The sequence below is a fragment of the Monodelphis domestica genome, chromosome 7, assembly GCF_027887165.1.
Source record: "Monodelphis domestica isolate mMonDom1 chromosome 7, mMonDom1.pri, whole genome shotgun sequence".
NCBI classification, from domain to species: Eukaryota; Metazoa; Chordata; class Mammalia; order Didelphimorphia; family Didelphidae; genus Monodelphis; species Monodelphis domestica.
In genome coordinates, this window is record NC_077233.1 from 74,969,589 (window position 1) to 74,989,679 (window position 20,091).

Consider the following 20,091-nt stretch of genomic DNA (forward strand, 5'->3'; position numbering starts at 1 on the left):
TCACGAAAGATGGTTTGATAAAAGCAAAGGGGTGGACAATGGCATGTTACAATTTCTTCCCATTAGCCTTGAGTTTGCTTTCTGGGGAACCAGAAAAATAAAAAAATATACCTCCTTTCCTCCATATAACCATGTCTCAAAGTCTTAAAAGCACTTATTGTGTTCAATCAACAAAATTCTCAGCTCAAAATAAAATATCTTTAGTTTATCTGATCCTTTAACCACTGTGTGGTTACTATACTCTCCACAAACTCTGTGTTGTCAATATTCTTCTTAAAATAATAGCCATAGATCTTAACCCAATATTCTCCAAACAGACTGTTTTGAACTAGCTCATTCTATCGTTTATTGTTCTTTTTTTCCTGAGAGTACTTGAGGACAAATTAAGACAGTTCTAACATGTAATTTTCATTTCTTCCCCTTCAGAGCTTAATGTGACAGTGGTGGCTCAACTTCTGGAACACAGCATATGCTGCATTTCACAGACACATTAGTATCCAGAAACTCCTGTGGTCTGACAGGCAGAAAGGATGCATAATGTTCACTTAATAGACTAAAAGCCCACAGAGTAGAGACTACATCTACACACTGAGCACTTCCTCACGTATTGCAGGGATTTTGCAAAGGCTGATTAACAATCATTTTAAAAATAGTGAATTAGCAATTATAATGCCCTGAATTTCACATTGTGCTTTTTCTTAAGATGGAAAAAAATTAAAGAATTTTAAGACATCTGAGACACTTTTAGAAATTCATCAAATCTTATAAGGATTTTTGCATCAAATAATTGTTTCTGCATATGGTAATAATGAGTTAGTGATGGAGCTCAGAATTAAACTTTGATCTTTTGGACACTATTTGAGATTATAATATATATGTATATATATATATATATATATATATATATATATTTAGAGTTCCCTAAATAATTATAGGGCATTTAGAATTTAGAAATGGTGGGGAACTGGAGCAGTGGCAGAAGATTCAAGCTATATTCTAGATTTGGCTTCAGAGTCATCTAAGATCATTTTGGAAGGTATCTTGGTGGCCACATAGTCCTACCAATACCTCAACAAAATTCCCTCTTTAGCATGTGAAAAAGTAGTCAGTCATGCTTAGCTTGAAAACCTCTAGTGAGGGGCAATGGAAGACTGCCTGAAACAACCTATTCCAATTTTGGACAGTTCTAATGTTGGGAATATTTCTTTTTGGTTTTTCTTTCATATCAAGGTAAAACCTTCTTCTTTAGAACTTCTGAATATCGATCTAAATTCTGCCAATAGAGATAAGAGGACCAAATGTTAAAACCTAATAAAGAAAATCCTCCTCTGACAGCTAAACATCCCAGATTCTTTGTACAGGTCACAATATAAAATGAACTCTAGGTCCCTTTTCCAAACTGGTTGCCTTAATCTACATTTCTTCTGTTCATCAGTTTTTCTTTGTAAAATGTGATCCCTAGAGTTCAATATAGGGCATGAGATGTGACTCTAAATAGATAAATCACAAAAGAACTATTACCTCCCTAATCTGAAGGAGAGCAACAAGAATAGGGAAAGGCCTTGTTAATATCACATGAAAATAAGTAGTAGGGCCTTGGACTGCTTAAACTTAAGGAAAGAAGACTTAGACACAGACATAATAATTTAAGTATTTGAAGGGCTATCTAATTGAAAGGATAATTATTAGACTTAAAAAAACTCCAGAAAGAATAACAAAGAGCTTCAAATTAAAAGAGGCTACTAAGTTTGTCTGTGTTTGATGCAAGGAAAGGAAAGAAAACAAAACAAATTGCCTACCACTTGGACTTATCAAAAAATGGAACAGAATACTTTGGAGAGTGGTGGGTTCCCTCTCTGGGATGTCCATAGTCGAAAATTGAATTATCACTTGCCTGTATTGGAAATTGTAGGAAAGATGACTTTTTCACATGTAAATCAAATTAGATGATGCTCATAATTTTTTGGTTTTGCTTTATTATATTTTTGCAAACAATCTCACTCATTAGATTATGAGTTCTTTAAGAACAGGTTCCTTTTTGTTATACTCAGTACTTAACACATTGCCAATAAGTTAGTGAACATTTAATAAATACCTGTCATTGCTATTGTTGTTGATCATAATTTCTTTTGAATCTTAAATTTTTTGGTTCTATGATAGATATTATTTTGAACTAGAAATCAGTTAAATATCTGCTTGGTACAATATTTAATTTTACAGATAAGTAAATTAAAGCCCAGAAAATTTAAATGTATATTGTTAAAGCTTCAACTCCATGGGGGCAGCTGGGTAGCTCAGTGAATTGAGAGCTAGCCCTAGAGATGGGAGGTCCTAGGTTCAAATCTGGCCTCAGACACCTCCCAGCTGTGTGACCCTGGGCAAGTCACTTGACCCCCATTGCCTACCCTTGCCACTCTTCTGCCTTGGAGCCAATACACACTATTGACTCCAAGATGGAAGGTAAGGGTTTAAAAAAAAAAAGCTTCAACTCCAAATCTCTGGATTGTGGCAATTAATATGAATAATCTTGTAGATTATATTATAAAGGAAAGTACAATAGATATTTGGAAAAGGAAAAAAGACTTCTGTGAGAGGAGCTAGAGATTGTCTCCCTTACAATTAGTGATTCCTTTGACTATTAAGAAACTGTTATTCACAATTGAAATACTCCAATGATCTGGGTTAGTTGGCAAGTTAGATGTCTAAAATAGACAAACCTAGAATAATTCAATCAAGTATTTTAAGGTCATATTAACACTTCTATCTAGATAGAAAAAGATAGATTTCAATTTAGATAGTCTTTGAACTATGACCTGATGGCCAATAGCATACAGCCTCTCTTTCTATGGATGAGAAGCAAAGATAGGTTTTCACATCTTTAAATAAATAAAACATTTAAAATAAACATTCTTAACTTAGGTTGGACTATATGAAACCAAGTAGCAGACCAAATTTGGTCCTCAGGTAATCATATCCTGACCTCTAATCCAGATAGTAATCTAGATAGCCTAGTTTTTCCAATTTGTTTCCTGGTTTCCCCAGCAGTTTTCATCAAATGATGACTTTCTGCCTCAAAACCTTGGATCTTTGCTTCCCCCTCTAAATCCCTTACCTTCCATATTCAATTCAGTAGAATCATTTCCAACACAGAAGATCCTTTGAAATAGTAAACAATCTCATGTAGATTGTATTTTGTCTTCAATTATTTTAAATGGAATTTCTCTATCTTCTATAATCTCTTTCTGACCTGTTATCTGGTCTCCTTATCACCTTTGGACTGAGAAATCCCAAAACTATTATGGCTGCTAAAGCCATTGTTACTTCCACCAAATGTGTGAGCTACAGAGAGGCTTTCAGCCCAGTGTCACCATTTTCTTCTGCTCTCCTCCTAGGTTTTCTTAGTCCAGAAAAATATCTCATCCTGACTTTCTGCATGTTTTTCCCCTTAAAAATTTTGCAAAACTTCAAAGTTGTTTGAAAGGGAACACTGACAATGTTGAATTGATCTTAAATTCTCTCCTCAGTCATATCCCCTCCACCCCTGTAGTCAAGCAGTTGCTTTTCTTCAGTGTTTTTTACTCTCACAGTTTATCCTCTGCTTGTGGATAGTGTTTTTTAGATCCCTGCAGATTGTTCAGGGACATTGTATTTTCCGTAATGGAGAAGTCCATTACCTCAATTGTACCACAGTTTTTCAGTCTCTGTGTATAATGATTTCCTGGTTCTGTTCCTTTCGCTCTGTATCACTTCCTGGAGGTTGTTCCAGACTCCATGGAATTCCTCCACTTTATTATTACTTTTAGCACAATAGTATTCCATCACCAACATATACTACAATTTGTTCAGCCATTCCCCAATTGAAGGGCATTCCCTCATTTTCCAATTTTTGGCCACCACAAAGAGTGCAGCTATGAATATTCTTGTAAAAGTTTTTTTTTTTCCTTATTATCTCTTTGGGGTACAAACCCAGCAGTGTTACGGTTGTATCAAAGGGCAGACAGTCTTTTATCGCCCTTTGGACATAGTTCCAAATTGCCCTCCAGAATGGCTGGATCAATTCACAACTCCACCAGCAATGAATTAGTGTCCCTACTTTGCCGCATTCACTCCAGCATTCATTACTTTCCATAGCTGTCATGTTAGCCAATCTGCTAGGTGTGAAGCGATACCTCAGAGTTGCTTTGATTTGCATCTCTCTGATTATAAGAGATGTAAAACACTTTTTCATGTGCTTATTAATAGTTTTGATTTCTTTGACTGAGAACTGCCTGTTCATGTTCTTTGCCCATTTATCAATTGGAAAATGGCTTGATTTTTTGTACAATTAATTTAGCTGTTTGTAAATTTGAGTAATTAAACCTTTGTCAGAGATTTTTATGAAGATTGCTTCCCAATTTGTTGCTTTCCTTCTGATTTTAGTTACATTGGTTTTGTTTGTACAAAACCTTTTTAATTTGATATATTCCAAATTATTTATTTTGCATTTTGTGACTCTTTCTAAGTCTTGCTTGGTTTTAAAATCTTTCCCTTCCCAAAGGTCTGACATGTATACTATTCTGTGTTCACCTAATTTTCTTATACTTTCCTTCTTTATGTTCAAGTCAATCACCCATTTTGAATTTATCGTGGTGTAGGGTGTGAGGTGTTGATCTAAACCTAATCTTTCCCACACTGTCCTCCAATTTTCCCAGCAATTTTTACGACATAGTGTATTTTTATCCCAAAAGCTAGGTTCTCTGGGTTTGTCGTATACTGTCCTGCTGAGGTCACTTACCTCGAGTCAATTCCACCGATCTTCCTTTCTGTCTCTTAGCCAGTACCAAATTGTTTTGATGACCGCTGCTTTATAATATAATCTGAGATCTGGGACTGCAAGGCCCCTTTCCTTTGTATTTTTTTCATTGTTTCCCTGCATATCCTTGATCCTTTGTTCTTCCAAATGAACTTTGTTATGGTTTTTTCTAAATCAGTAAAAAAAAAAAATTTGGAAGTTCAATGGGTATGGCACTAAATAGATAAATGAGTTTGGGTAGGATAATCATTTTTATTATATTGGCTCGTCCTACCCATGAGCAGTTAATGTTCTTCCAATTGTTCAAGTCTAGTTTTAGTTGTGTGGAGAGTGTTTTGTAGTTGTGTTCATATAGTTCCTGTGTTTGTTTCGGGAGATAGATTCCTAAGTATTTTATTTTGTCTAAGGTGATTTTGAATGGGATTTCTCTTTGTAGTTCTTGCTGCTGAGCTATATTGGAAATATATAGAAATGCTGATGACTTATATATGTTTATTTTGTATCCTGCAACTTTGCTAAAGTTGTTGATTATTTCAATTAGCTTTTTGGTTGAATCTCTAGGATTCTTTAAGTAGACCATCATGTCATCTGCAAAGAGTGATAACTTGGTCTCCTCCTTGCCTATTTTAATGCCTTCAATTTCTTTTTCTTCTCTAATTGCTACTGCTAGTGTTTCTAGTACAATGTCAAATAGTAGAGGTGATAATGGGCATCCTTGTTTCACTCCTGATCTTATTGGGAATACATCTAGTTTATCCCCATTGCAGATGATATTATTTGATGGGTTTAGATATATACTGTTTATTATTTTTAGGAACGACCCTTCTATTCCTATGCTTTCTAGTGTTTTTAATAGGAATGGGTGTTGTATTTTATCAAAGGCGTTTTCTGCGTCTATTGAGATAATCATGTGATTTTTGTTGGTTTGCTTGTGTGAAGATTTTATTCAAGCAATGTTTAATAGGATTTTGGAATAAAATTTTAAATCACCTTATATTCCTAATTGCCAATTCAGATGGCCAAGTGCATTCAGTGTTTCTAATTGAATTAATTTATTTTAGTCTCTGACCTATGGACCTAGAAAAACACAACTAACATGAAATGTCACATCAGAGAATAATGAAATGTTATTTATTTCCTGCAAATATGGTAACATGCAATTCTAAATGAAAATGCCTTTTGTCCTTAGAAATTATTATTAAAGGTAATATTGAAATTGCAACTGTTACAGAAAGGTACAAATTTCTATTTAATTGTTGCCAATAGTACATCATACAGACAAATAAGAAACATAATTTAGATCATTGTTCCCTTCTAATTTGTTGAATAATATCTGCATCAATATAATATTTTAATGGAATCACACACCCATGTGAGTTTTGCGCAGACTAATGAGATAAAATCATAGTATACAAAGAGTTTGCCTTGAAACTAGAACGGCCTTGGTTCCAATTTGCTAACAATGAAATCAGTGTTTTTTTTTTCTCCATCCCATCCTACCCTTAAGCTTATTATATCCTAAATTACTTTTTGCCCACATCCTCTTAAAAGTTCTCCATAGAAGGTAAACCCAATATGTTTGAGGCCTTCGTCAATTTCTACCAATATCACAATTGTACCATTGAAATACTCTGTCTGTCTATCTGTCATTCTTTGCCCTCATCATATGATTAGCCCATCTTAATGTCTGTCATACATTGGAGGAAAAAAAACAACAATGTGTATTTGTTGCAAGGTAGAAGAGTTGTAGAGCTAGACAATGGTGGGTAACTTGCCCAGGGCCAAACATCTAGAAAGTGACTGAAGCCAAATGTGAACCTAAGACTTCTCGTTTTTTAGGCCTGGATCTCAAATCATTGAGCTACCTAACTGCCCCTTGTCATACATTTTTATTGATTATTTTCCTCTTGATTTTCTTTGTGGTTTCTAATTATATTTTCAGTTTGTCCATATTCACCACAAACCTCTCCCTTGATTCATTCATGATTATTTTTAGTTCTTCAGTGACAAGAATGTTCTAGGCTACCATATAGCAACACTGGTAAAATATTTTTTTAAAAATTTTGTGAGGGGAAATGTGGGATCAGTAAATATATTTCAATACATGGATACCAAGTTAGCACATTGATTTTATTTTTGTTGGAAATTTAATTTAAATAATTAATTTAGAATATTTTCCCCTGGTTACATGATTTATGTTCTTTCCCTCTCCTTTCCCTACCCCCTCCCACAGCCAACATGCAATTCCACTGTGTTTTACATGTAGCATACTGATTTTATATTATGTATATATAAACACATTTTAATATTTGCATGTATATATATATTCCAGAATTTGAGAATATATACACACATATGTATATATATAGTTTGCATATGTTTATATATTTATATTCATATGTACATATATTCTACACAGAGAGATAGTCAAGATGATCTATATTCCCTTCAACCTGGATTCTATGGTAGATCTCCACCATGCCAATATTTTCATAGACTAGAGAAGCCTCACAACTCTAGGTCATCTATGTTCTAGATCTCAGGGAGCAGTGGTCAGAAATTGTCATTCTAGGATTTTTAATGACAACACAGCTGAGGATGAATTCAGTTAATTTGGCCAGAACATCAAATCATTTCTTGGAATATCTTTGGAAAAAAATTCTTGTTAGTTGATTAAATTCCTCACTTTCCACCTATTTAATTGTGTTATTATACAATCAAAGCTTATGCTTCACCAAAAGGTAATTTTCTTTTTAAAAATCTTTAAAATAAATTTTCCTAATACAGTTTAATTCCTGGGGGAATATGTAAGGTAGAAGTGGGAGAGTAGGGAAGAGGATAGAAGAAACCACTTACAAACTATTTTGGAGGCTGAATTTTTTTGGTTATTATTAAATCAGTCAAGCTTAGCCAATAACATTCAAAATAATACTCAAAATAATACTCTCAGTGAGAGCTAAAACTATAATTATGCAATGAAACACTTTTTAAAATCTGAGGATATATCTATGTATGATAAAGTGACTGATTCATATCACTAGATCATCTTTACCTAAAGTATGGATATTATTGCTCTACTCTGCCTCAGTCAGACCACATCTATTAAACTGTGTGTAGTTCACTTCTTTTACGAAGGATACTGATAATCTAGAGGGCAACCAGAATGGTGAAAGGAATGAAGTCTATACTACCTGAGTGAAGGAAACAGAAATATTGGACTTGAAGAAAAGTAGAATTAAAAGCAATATATGTCATCTCTTCAATAATTTGAAGGTGGACAACAGATAGAAGAATTGGATTTGTATTGCTTAGTCATAGATGATAAAACTAGGACCAACATGTGAGAATTGCAAACACATATTTATAGACAACTGAAGAAAAAAAACATCATAAGAACTGAATATGTTAAAAATATATTGGGCTGCCTTGGGAAATAATTGATAAACACTCATGGAAGATATGCAAATAATGCATACACACTTGAGGAAGTATGCATAGAACTCATTTTTTCAAATATTAGTTAGAAAAGAAATGCACTGAGATCTCTTCCAATTTTTAAATTCTCTAAGAAATTAGGGAAGCCTTGTGATATGATAGAAAATGTACTCTAATGCCTTGCTGTATACTGGGGCTATTTTTGACTTTAATCAAATCATTTTCCTTCTTTGATCCCCACTTTATTCATCTGTAAAAAAAGAGGGGGGTGGATTAGATAACATCTAATGTACTTTCAATCTTTAGTAGTTTTTGAGGTCCATTTATATGGAAAATACAATTATTTTGAATTATTGAAGCTACATAAGACCCCACTCTAAATCTTCCTTTAGAAATGAAATAATGTGGAGAAAGCTAGGTGGCATAGTGGATAAAGTACCAGGTCTGGTGGAGGGCTTAGGTTCAAATAAGGCCTCACACACTTCCTATCTGTGTGACCCACAGTAAGTAAAGTAAATAAATTCACATTTGTGTAGTCCTTGCCCTTCTGTCTTAGAGTTTTTTTTTAAAAAAGGAGATAATGCCAAGAAGATATATTCATGAAAGAACATTCTTGATATAATAGAGAGATAGAATTTGTGATTAAGGTCTTAAATCTCAGTCTTCAGATTATTCTGGGTTGCCAAGGTCCTAAAAAATATTTATTTTTGCTACTCAAATTCAGAAATTATCAACTAGTATTTGCAAGCCAACTTATTCATAATGGGATTAATTAGGTTAATTAGGAATTTAGTAAATAAACATAGGATAAGCATTTCAGTTAATTTGAATCTTAGTAGCTATGAACAGGGTAATGATACTGAGAAATTGCTTTAAGACCAACTGGAATCTTGGGGAAGGTTCCTGGTAAGGAATTCTGAGAAACCTGAAGGGCTGTTGGTTTCCCAACTGCCAGGTTACTCTTGGAATTGCTGTTACTCTGAGAGGCTAGTTGGGTCATACTCCCTGGAAAATTATGGAAAACTGATTGGCAGTTGAAAGAGGAAAACCGGTTGGAGTTTGGGGAATAGTTTGTGATGAAGACAAACTGAAAAGAGAAAGAAAGACATTTTTTCCTCTGTGTGACTACAGAGTAGAACAGGCCAACTCGACCTACCAAGACCTACTGAAACCTGACTAGGCCCTTAAAAGAGATGGCAGTTGGAAAAGTGACTTGGAAAGAATAGTAAGAGGCAATGACATTAATATATATATATATAATATATATATATATATATATATATAGGCTATTATCAATTAGTATATGTTATCTAGAATAGTGTTGGGGGATTTAGTCTAGTGATAAGGAGTATAAGGAGGCTTGGGGAAACTCCAGCAGGAAGATGGTTTTTGTGAATCAGAGGCATGGATAAAATTTAGATTACTTTTATATTAGAGAACTAATTCTCCATCCTTTGTTTACCTTTTCTTTCCTACCTAAAAAACTTTTAAGAAATATTAAATAGGTTTTGTTAAGTTGTCTACAATTAGTTCTTCTTAGCCATTTCTGACTAGGCTCAGACCCAGCTGGCAGCAAACTGCCTTTTAGACAACAAAAACAACTAGAGCCTACCAAAAGATACCATATCCAATTTCAATCCAACTTTCATTCATCACCAATCAACAGATACAAATTGTTAAGTAATATTAACATCTATTAAGTTGTACTATAAACACTGTGTTAATTATACTTGGTGATTTAAAAGGATTGATTAAGAATATCTCAAATTATTAGAATCCTCTAAGATTCACAAATATATTCTATGTAAACTTCTGATTGTGGTAACATATTATTGTCATTATTTTATTAACAAAGAAACTGAGATAATACTTAGAATAATCAACTTGTGCAAGGACACATGAGTAGGATAAAAATCCATATGATAATAAGTCTACTACACAAAAAACACTTTTTCCAATAGATAACCTATGGCTTTTTTACGGAAGAACTATATAAATTGAAAATTTTGAGAAATTTGTAAAACTTCTTATCATTTTGAAGGTTAAACACATTGTGAATTGCACACACAGTGAACCTAAATCAAACCCATTGTGGGAATATTATCAAAACTACTCTGGAAACCAAAGAATGTATTAATGACTTACAGTATTAGCACTGTTCTTTCACCTCAAGCTCCTTCCATTTTTGCGTCTTCAAAAAACCCTAGATCATCTTGGAATGTTCAGAATCCCATTCTATTTTTATTCCAGCACTGAAAAATCACTTCTTTCCTCACCACTCTACAATCTTTCTCTGCCTTATACACTTTTGAAGTTCTCTACCTTTATATAATAATAATAATAATAATAATAATAATAATAAATGCAGAACCTGGTTGTATCTATAGGATAGAAATGATTCTCTCAGGTCATTTGCCTTCCCTTCTATAAGTTTTACATCTTCCCCTCCACTCTAGACCTTGACCAAATCCTTAGAGACTTCAACATATGCACATGTAAATTGTTATGGGGATGCAGATGTGCACCCCTGGGGTTTGGGAAGGATGACCTTTGCAAGAATGCAAGACTCCAAAACTTAGCTTAAAAACAGAAAGAGAAATTTATTAATATAGGAAATAATGTTGAGAATGGTCAGGAGGATAGCAAGGTGGTACAACAAGATGGGGAGCAGTTCCTTGGGAGGACAGCATGAATGGAAAGACTGTTCCCCAGGAGGACAGCATGGATGGAATGGTTGTCCTCCAGAGGACATCAGTTTTGGGGATTTTATACGTTTTACAACAGAGAGGGTTAGTCACTCAGGCATTTGGTGGGGTGAGGTGGTCATCTGACTGGGGTCTGCCTGGAGGCATAAAGATTCCTTAACAAACAGATATATTGAGATGTAGCCTGATAGGATCCAGGTTTAGCCTGGAGGTGCATCTCTCTGTCCATAATAGTTTGCCTGAGTTTCTGGGGGTGCAATGCCCATGGCAAAATGACTCTTCAAACACCTTGTCCTACTAATTTATAAGCCTCTCAAATCCCATAAACTTTTGTACTTTTGTTCTACTTCAGCCATACATGATAATATTTAGATGCTTGATCTCAACATAACCCATAACTTCTCCACATCCATGATTCTTTTTTCCCTAATAATAATATCCTTACCCCTCCACTTCTAAACATGAACACACTTTTAAACAAGACCCTTAAACCTATTCAGTTTCATCACTGTGAAATCTTATCACTCCCTCCTGTTTTCCCTTTATATGCTGTGTCCTCCTGTCCCTTTCTTCAGAATAGTAATTTTATGCTTATCCAGGTTAGTCTCACGCTGTTTTCTGCCCTCTAATTTCTTGTTCCTTTACCCACTTGATGCTCACACATTAAGAAAAGATCAGATAATGTTATATACATGCTCAATAGTCTTTGATAGTTAATCCAGGAAAAAATATCAATCTTTAAATTTGCATTTCCTCTGCTTTCCCAGAGATATTCTATTTTTTTAGTCTTCATTAAAACCCTACATCTCAGACAAACTGATCAACTTAAAGTTCACAGAACATGACAATGCAAACCTTTATTTCACAACTGGCTTCCTTCAGACTCTTCCCCCACTCCTGGAATGCACTCTCTCTTAACTTTCTCTTCCTAGAATTCCTAGATTCCTTTAAGGCTCAGCTTAGGTGCTAGTTTATGCAAAATATCTTCCTGATCCCCTTAGGTGTTAATGATTTCTCCTGAAATTGCATTGTATTTGTATGTTTTGTTAATTTTGCACTTGCTTAGCCACATACAAATTATATACTCTAAGTAGAACTCTGAGCACAGGAACTTTCATTTCTGGCTGTGTGTAAAGCATCTAGTACTGTACTTGTAAGTACTTCATAAATGGCTGATGATTTGAACTGAATTTAAAAGGCTCTCCCATCCCATATCAAAAAGCAAGACAATTCTGCAGTCAGTTCTACTCCTGAATGGATAGGAAAGATCCTTACAGACCTAGTTTGCAGTAATTGCCCAAGTTTTATGTTTTTGATTCAGTATCTACATGGCTAATCCTCAACTGGTGTCATTTTTAGAAGGTTTTTTTTCCCACACACCTGTTATTAGACATTAACATGAAATCAAGTAGGTACTTACTGTATGTGGAATTGGGCTTTTTTAGAGCTACCCAATTGAGTACTGTGAATTTTACCTTTGCCTCTCATTATAGAATTTGCTCTGGTTACAGAAACACCTGTGCTAAATAGCTTTGTGTTGATTAACTTTAAAAATATCTGGTGCTATCAAAGCATCTCATTTCATCTGTATGCTATGGTAGTCTACTGAACACCTAGGCATAGATAGAGATTTATTCAAGCCGACTGCCAAGTTGAGCTCTCTTTTCTTAGTTATGAGGGTATTAGCTGGAGTCAAAGAAACAATTGTGGATACTGCCTTTGCAACTCACTGGCTGTGTGAGGGGGTGGCACATCACACTCTCAGACTCAGTTTCTTCATCTGATAAAATAAGAATTAGGTAATAATACTTGTTTTCTACGACCTCAAAGATTTGTTACAGGTGAGGAAATGAGAAATTGTATGTAAAGGGCCTTGTAAAGCATTATATCAATAATAATTTTAAAATATTTCAACTACTAAACATAATAATAGCAATGTATTATTCATATTCATCAATAGTTTTAAAATATTTTACTTTGTGAAATTATATCATATTTATACCCTTTGATTACATTTTTCTTCTCCTTTATTGTTACTGTGAAAGCTGAGAGAATCACATAGGGTAGAAGGTCACCTTGTATTTTTTTTTTTTGCTGCCAGGTCAGTCTTCTTAAAACATAATTATATCATCTTATTCATTGATTAAAAACCTCCAAAAGCTCCCTTATGGAACTAAATTAAGTCTCAAGTTTTTTCTTGATATTTAATGCCCTTCAAAATCTAGATTCACCCTGCTTTTCCAGCTTCATTTATCATTGGTTGATTGGTTGGTTCTTGTCCTTCATATTCAAAAAGAACCAAAAAGACATCACTATGTCAGGGTCAATGTACACTGTGTTTGATTATGGCTGATCAGACCAATTTGAGCTCAGATCCGTTTGGGCAAAAAATAGCCTGTATGAAAATTTGGGAAAGAGCTGTTTCTCAATTCGTGGATCTCATGCTTCTTTTGAGCTACTTAAGCTCTGACTTGCTTATACAACACAATGCCTTCTTGGATGTGCACATGACATGTTGAAGACAGGGTTTCCCATGTCTCACAATCATTACTGAAGTTCTTAAAGAAAGACATTTAAAGTGTCCTTGCATTGCTTCTTCTGACCTCCATGTGAGCACTTGTCTTATATGAGTTCTTCATAAAAGTCTTTTAGGAAAACATATGATGGTATTTGGCCAATATGGCCAGCTCATTGGAGTTGTGCTTTCTGATTGGCAGTTCACTTGAAAAAAGGATATACTTATATTCAGTTGTTCAGTCATTTTCTGTTGTGTCTGACTCTTCCTGAACCTATTTGGAGTTTTCTTGGCAAAAATACCAGAATACTTTGCCATTGCCAGCTTATTTTATAGATGAGAAAATTGAGGCAAACATGATTAAGTGACTGCCTAGGTTCACACGCCTATTTTCTGAGGGCAGATTTGAACTGGGGAAGATGAATTTTACTGACCCCAGACCCAGTACTCTATAAATTGGGCCACTTAGTTGTCCCTACCCTTTGATCTTCATTAAAACTAGACTATTTGGCATTTTGTATCAAAAAGGTCTCTTGATAACAGTAACCCTAAGAGGAAATTTCCCTTCACTCAAGTGTGATAAGAAAAATGAAAATCCCTTTAATCAAAAGACCCTTTAGACCAGAGGGTTATTCTAAAACAACTGAAAATGGAAATGAGTAGTTTTTACTACAGTGTAAAAGTTGGACTCCTTAACTTTAACATGCACTGAGTTCTCTAAATCAGAAGGCTTCACTATCTTACCCTGCTAGACCACAATCAGCCTCAGTCTTAATCCAAAGGAATTTATTGTCTTGAAAGTTTGATCTTATTTGAATATTATAAAATTCAAATTCTACAAGGGCATTTTTTGGGAGGGAAATATAAGTTTGTGAACAATCATTTGGTTGGGGTCAGTGATTTCTTGGCTTACATGGATGAAATGTAAAATCACAGAAGCATTGTACATTTAAATTTCTTTTTTTCTTTTGTTTTGTGTTTTTTTTAATTAAATTCATTTATTTAATTAATTTAGATTATTTTTCCATGGTTGAATGACTTATGTTTTTTTCTCTCTTCTCCTCCCACCCCCTCCCATAAGCAAGGAGCAATTCCACAGGCTTTTACATGCATCATTGATCAAGACCTATTTACATATTTTTAATATTTGCACTAGAGTGATCATTTAGGGTCTGCATCCTCAACCATATCCCCATCAAACCATGTGATCAAGCAGTTGTTTTTCTTTTTTTTTTCCTACTTCCACAGTTCTTTCTCTGGATGTGGATGTACATTTAAGTTTAAAAGAACCTTTGAGGCATTCTAATTTAATCTCTAAATTGACAGAAATACTCTATTGACAGTTCTCTAGTGGCTCTTTTCATTTTCTTTCTGTAATTCATGGTTATGACTATATGTTCTGAGATTACATAATACATCAGACATTGGACATTTAGGCCTATGTTGGATTGGAATAGATTACCTTATCTCCAATATTGCATGAATCCGTTTTTGATTACCAGTTTTGCTACTAACCCACTGAAAACCAGACCTTAAGCACATACTTCAGCAATTCACATTGTTCTTTGTAAAATGATGGGGTTGGAAAAGCCAAAGCTCTAACTACCCTTTTTATCTCTAATATATTATAATTTTATGTTGACACTAAATATTTGTTAAAGTATTTCTTAGGTGATAGGCTCTCTAAAAGAAATATGAGAACTAGCATTTATCCTTAAGGAACTTACTTCTTCTTTGGAGAAATTATACTGTGACACAAATAATCATAATCAATCAAACAATCACTTTGTATGAAGTGCCTACAATTCTCCAGACACTATTTTAATACAAATGAGCATTTAGTTAGTGCCTAGAAGCAATACAAAGTTCAGTAAAAATTTGATAAGGGTAGACAGTTATCCTTTACAATAAAGAAGAAAAAAATTAATCAAATAATCAAATAATTTCAAATGTGAGTTGATATGCAATGTTCGACCCCTAAAAACATGTTCCTCTGTAAAGAAGATAATAAGGCACATTCTCATTATTTTTTAAATGCCAATTTCATGGCATTTCATTTTGATTTAGTTGTTACTGTTACTCTTTTCATATACTTTGCCATCATTGTGCATATGACTTTTCCGGTTCTACCTATTCAATTTTTATAACACTTGAAATTCTTAAGAAAGTTTGTTGGAATGGATGCAGAAAGAAATAAGTGGAAATGAGAAAAAAGCTTATGTGAAATTTAAATGATTCATACAAGTCTTCCTATTCTTCTCAGATTTCATATTATTCATCATGTACAAACAGTTCTAGCATAAAAATGTTTTGTAAATGTGAATTTATTCCAGTTAAGAATTAATGAATAATTAAATTAAACTCAAATGTTGTGTTTGCCAATACAAAATAAAAATGAAGAAATCTTCATCAAATATCTTCTGTTATACTAGGAACTGTAGAGTTGGAGGATGGTCTCCACCAAAACACTCTTTCCTTTTCCACTAGCAAACCTCATCCATAAAAATGTCCCCAGTCTTCCACCCCATCTAAGTTGCCATAAACTTTGCCAATCTAGGATACATGAGAACTGGGACACAAATTGAGCAATAACCCAAAGCATGGTAACAGTTAATTATCTTTGATAGTATGCATGTATTAAACATTTAACATGTATAAACATGTTTAACTGACAAAATTTTTGAATGTTGTGCTCCTAACTCCATTTTCCCCATAAGCTCCATAGTTTTTGTTGTGAAATGTTACTCTGAAAAGTGATTTTTAGGAACACATCTGCCCATTATAGCAGAAGACTCTACCACAAATTGACTAGCCATTACCCAATAGATAGACAAATCCTTTGTTTCTATTTTTATACTACTATAAATAGTATTATTATAATTTTTGTTGTAAATTTAAATCTACAAATTATTGAAATTCTCATGGCTATATGATTAACAAAAGGATCTCTGGATCAATTGGTATGGATATTTTAGTCATGATCTTATCTTGATTCCAAATTGTTTTCAAAAATATTTCACAGCTTCATCAATTAATTGTGTATTACTTTGCCTCTCTCTTCACATCTACTCTAATACTGATTCATCTCATCTATTATTGCCTTTACCATTTACTGATTTTGCCTGGTATTTGGTAGGTACTTAATAAATGTTTACTAATTGATTATTAGATAAAACCTGAGGTTTAAAAAATGCATTTCTTTTATTATTAGTGATTTAGAATGTTTTCATATTACCCATAATGCTTTCCAATTTCTAATTTTAAAATTCTTTTCTTTATATATTCTAACTTTTGGTCTACTGAAGAAATGAATTTTGCCCACATATTTATGCTAGTTTCCAAAATACCTTGGATATCTTTCCCTTCTTAGCTATATGTGATTTTTAGATTTCTTTTTCCTCCAGTCTTTTCCTTTTAAACCCTTCCATTTTGGCTTAGTTATGTTGATTTCATTTATGCAAAAAGTTTAATTTTATTTAATATATATTAGCTATTTTTTCTTTTTATGATAACTTCTAACCTTTATTATTCTGAGAATTTGTCACAGTCATAGTTAGGAAAAGTACCATAGCCTGTTGTCCTCTCTTTTTCTTCTTGTTGTGACTTTTAATATCTATTATATTTTTAATCACTTTACTTCCAAGAAAATTGAAAATTTCTCTCTGTCATTCTTCACAATGTAAGAGTAGAAATGTGAGGGGTTTTTATAAAAGGTTGGACTCAATTACATAAGAATAGAGTGACCAGTGTGAAGATTGGATTTGGCTCTCCCCTAATTGTAACATTTAGAATTTTAACCACAAAAAGGTTTGAACTAATCACAAAAGTTGTGAACACCCATTTAATACATTGAGTGGGAGGTCTGTGACCCATGTGTGAAAGAATGGGCAGTTCTGGAAAGAAACATTGCCTGTGATTGGTAGATGTACAATTTAGGGGAGGTGACACAAGAGAAAAAAGTCTTTAAATAGTGGAAACAGAGACCCAGAGAGAATCAGTCACTCAGATTTGAACTGGAAGACAGACACTCAGATGGACCCCTGGAGGAGCTCATGCAGGAGACCTCAGACTGGTTTCCTTTTATAGGGTCACAGTGATGAGGATAAAGGCTGACTTAGTTTCTTGCCCTTTCTGGAGGTGTAAACCTCTGAGAAAGGCCCATCATCTTGAAACTCCTTTCCCCTGACTGGTGCCTTAGAATTTCTAACTGGTTCATAGGAAACTGGAGCTTTCTCTCTCTCTCTCTTTCTCTCCTTTTCTCTCTTTATTAATATCTTCCCTCTATTGTAAATAAACTACCATAAATTCCATTTTACTTCAGTAATTGACTTTGGGATTTAGAAATAAATCCATGGCAATAACCAATTAAATATTCAGTACAACCATAAATTTAACATCAGGAATTTAATTAATTCCAAAGAGATTGATTTTAACAATTTATTTAGAGTGAAAGTAAGAAAATCAGAAAGAGAATAGGGTAAGATATCTAGCCTACACACTAAGTATTTTGCTCCAGCCCCTGGCTCAACCCAGGTAGAGCTAATTAGTCCTTAGCCAAAGGGGTCGTGGCCTTGAGCTAAGAATGTGGGCATGCAGGAAGCCTTTTTCAAGAGGGTAGGTCTCTCCTAAGGCTAGTCCCTTCAGAAAATCCAAGCAAAGGGAGTCAGCCTTTCACTCACCACATGTCAGTTCAAAGGTAAGCAGTCTGAGATCTCAAGCCCAAGCTCCTCCAAAGTCAAGTAGAAGATGGAAGAAACCAAAGAGCCTCACAGAAAGAGCTTGGCATTTTAAAAGACTGTTTATTTTAGTCACTTCCTGTGACTTTTTTCCATTTTGTGAATTTTAAAATTATTCCACCCTAATTAGACATACTTTAGGGGAAGATAAAGTTGTAAACTTCTGATTGAACAATGAAGGTACTTAACTCATACCTTATAGTGAAGTTATAACTTTAAGCTAAGTCTATTTTTAGATCTAATACAAAAGAGTGTTAAGTACCTATAAAGGTTAAATTAATCACAAAAAGGTCAAGTAACTCACAAAAGGTAAGCTTAACAAAGAAGTGTGAAGTACCTCAGAAGATATAATCTAACCAGAGAAGGTGAGAACTAAAGAATAGGGAGTCCTGCAGAAAAACGTCTACTGTGATTGGTAAACATGAAAATTTAGGGGTGGTGACATAGAAAATTTCTTTAAAAGGAGGCTAGAAAGGTCAGTTGAGGAAATTCAATTTGGAATTCAGTTCAGTACTGAAACTCAGCCTGGAGGATCTCCCTCAGACAGCTTCCTGGAGACAGTCTTGTGGTGAGTGAAAAGATTGACTCCCTTTCCCTTGGGCTCAGGGAGGCCACTTTGGCCAACTACTGCCTGGCTCAGCCTGAACTGGAGCAGTTTAAATTCTCTCTCTCTCTCTCTCTCTCTCTCTCTCTCTCTCTCTCTCTCTCTCTCTCTCTCTCTCTCTCTCTCTCTCTCTCTCTCTCTCTTCCTTAATTCCCTTTTCTCTATATTAATTAAATCACTATAATTTCCAGCTGACTTGGGTATTTATTATTTTGGGATTTTCCCTGGTGTCCAAATTAATTTATATTTAAGTCAAAACACTAAAATTATTCTTACAGTTTCACATGTACCAATTATAGCTAAAGCTTTGCTTAGGACTTCCTAGGGGGCAGTCAGTCAATTCTGATTCATCACCCACTATCGCACACGTGGGTCACAGACCTCCCCCACTCAAGTATGAGTGGGGTATATATGCTTTTAGTAATTAAATCTAAAAAATGGGCAGGGGAGAATTAATTTAATTTTTACAACATCTTTTTATTCTACTACTAATACTAATATTTTACTTATACTTTCTGTACTTATGCTTTTCTTATATTTATTCTCCTATATGTCATTTTTCTTTTCTTAGTTTATAATAAATAGAGGAATGATTCAAGTAGGATTAGAATCATTTTTCCCCCTTAACCAGTTTGACCATCTTGCTTTCATTTTGTTCGAGATATAAAAGTGACCTATGAATAATACACCATACTCCAGGCACTCATTCACATCAATATGAGTTATCAGACGTTATATATGTTTGGGGTAGTAGATTGCATTTCTGATTAAAAAAAAAAGCTGACTTCACCCTCCCATGATAACATACACTTTTATGGATTACATCATTCCATTTGTAACATACATAGAGGGATTGTAAAAGTCCTATAATGATCTGTGGGATGCTAGGCCACAGACAGTTGTGAAAATGTCTTGAGCTAGCTTTAAAAATCACCTTCTTCCCAATTGCTTCTGTCAGCAGTAGCCATATTCATTGTTATGGTGTTGATTGAATAGATTTGGGATTTATGACTTTTAAAAGAAAGGCACTGAGATTGATTTGATGACTGGAGATTCACTTCAGATGTAGATAGGTTGTTTTATATGCACATTGATTCCCTGCCAAAATCTTTACAGCATGAAGACAAAACTTTGTAGGTTTTTTCAAGGGCCTCATATTCTGAACATAACTGACCTATTTGATTATTTTGGAGAAAATGTGATTCAAAGGAAAGTGTGTTGGGGGAGCTGGGTTTAAACCCAAGTACTGCCATTAAGGAGGTATGTAACGTTGGTTAAAATATTCAATCCCTTTGGGACTTTTC

General features: G+C 34.2%; 1 pseudogene; it reads right to left on the minus strand.

Annotated features, from left to right (window-relative positions):
* Positions 1–3,315, minus strand: part of LOC130455588 (tubulin alpha-2/alpha-4 chain-like) — a 177,183-nt pseudogene extending 173,868 nt beyond the window's left edge.
* Positions 3,316–20,091: the final 16,776 nt, after the last annotated feature.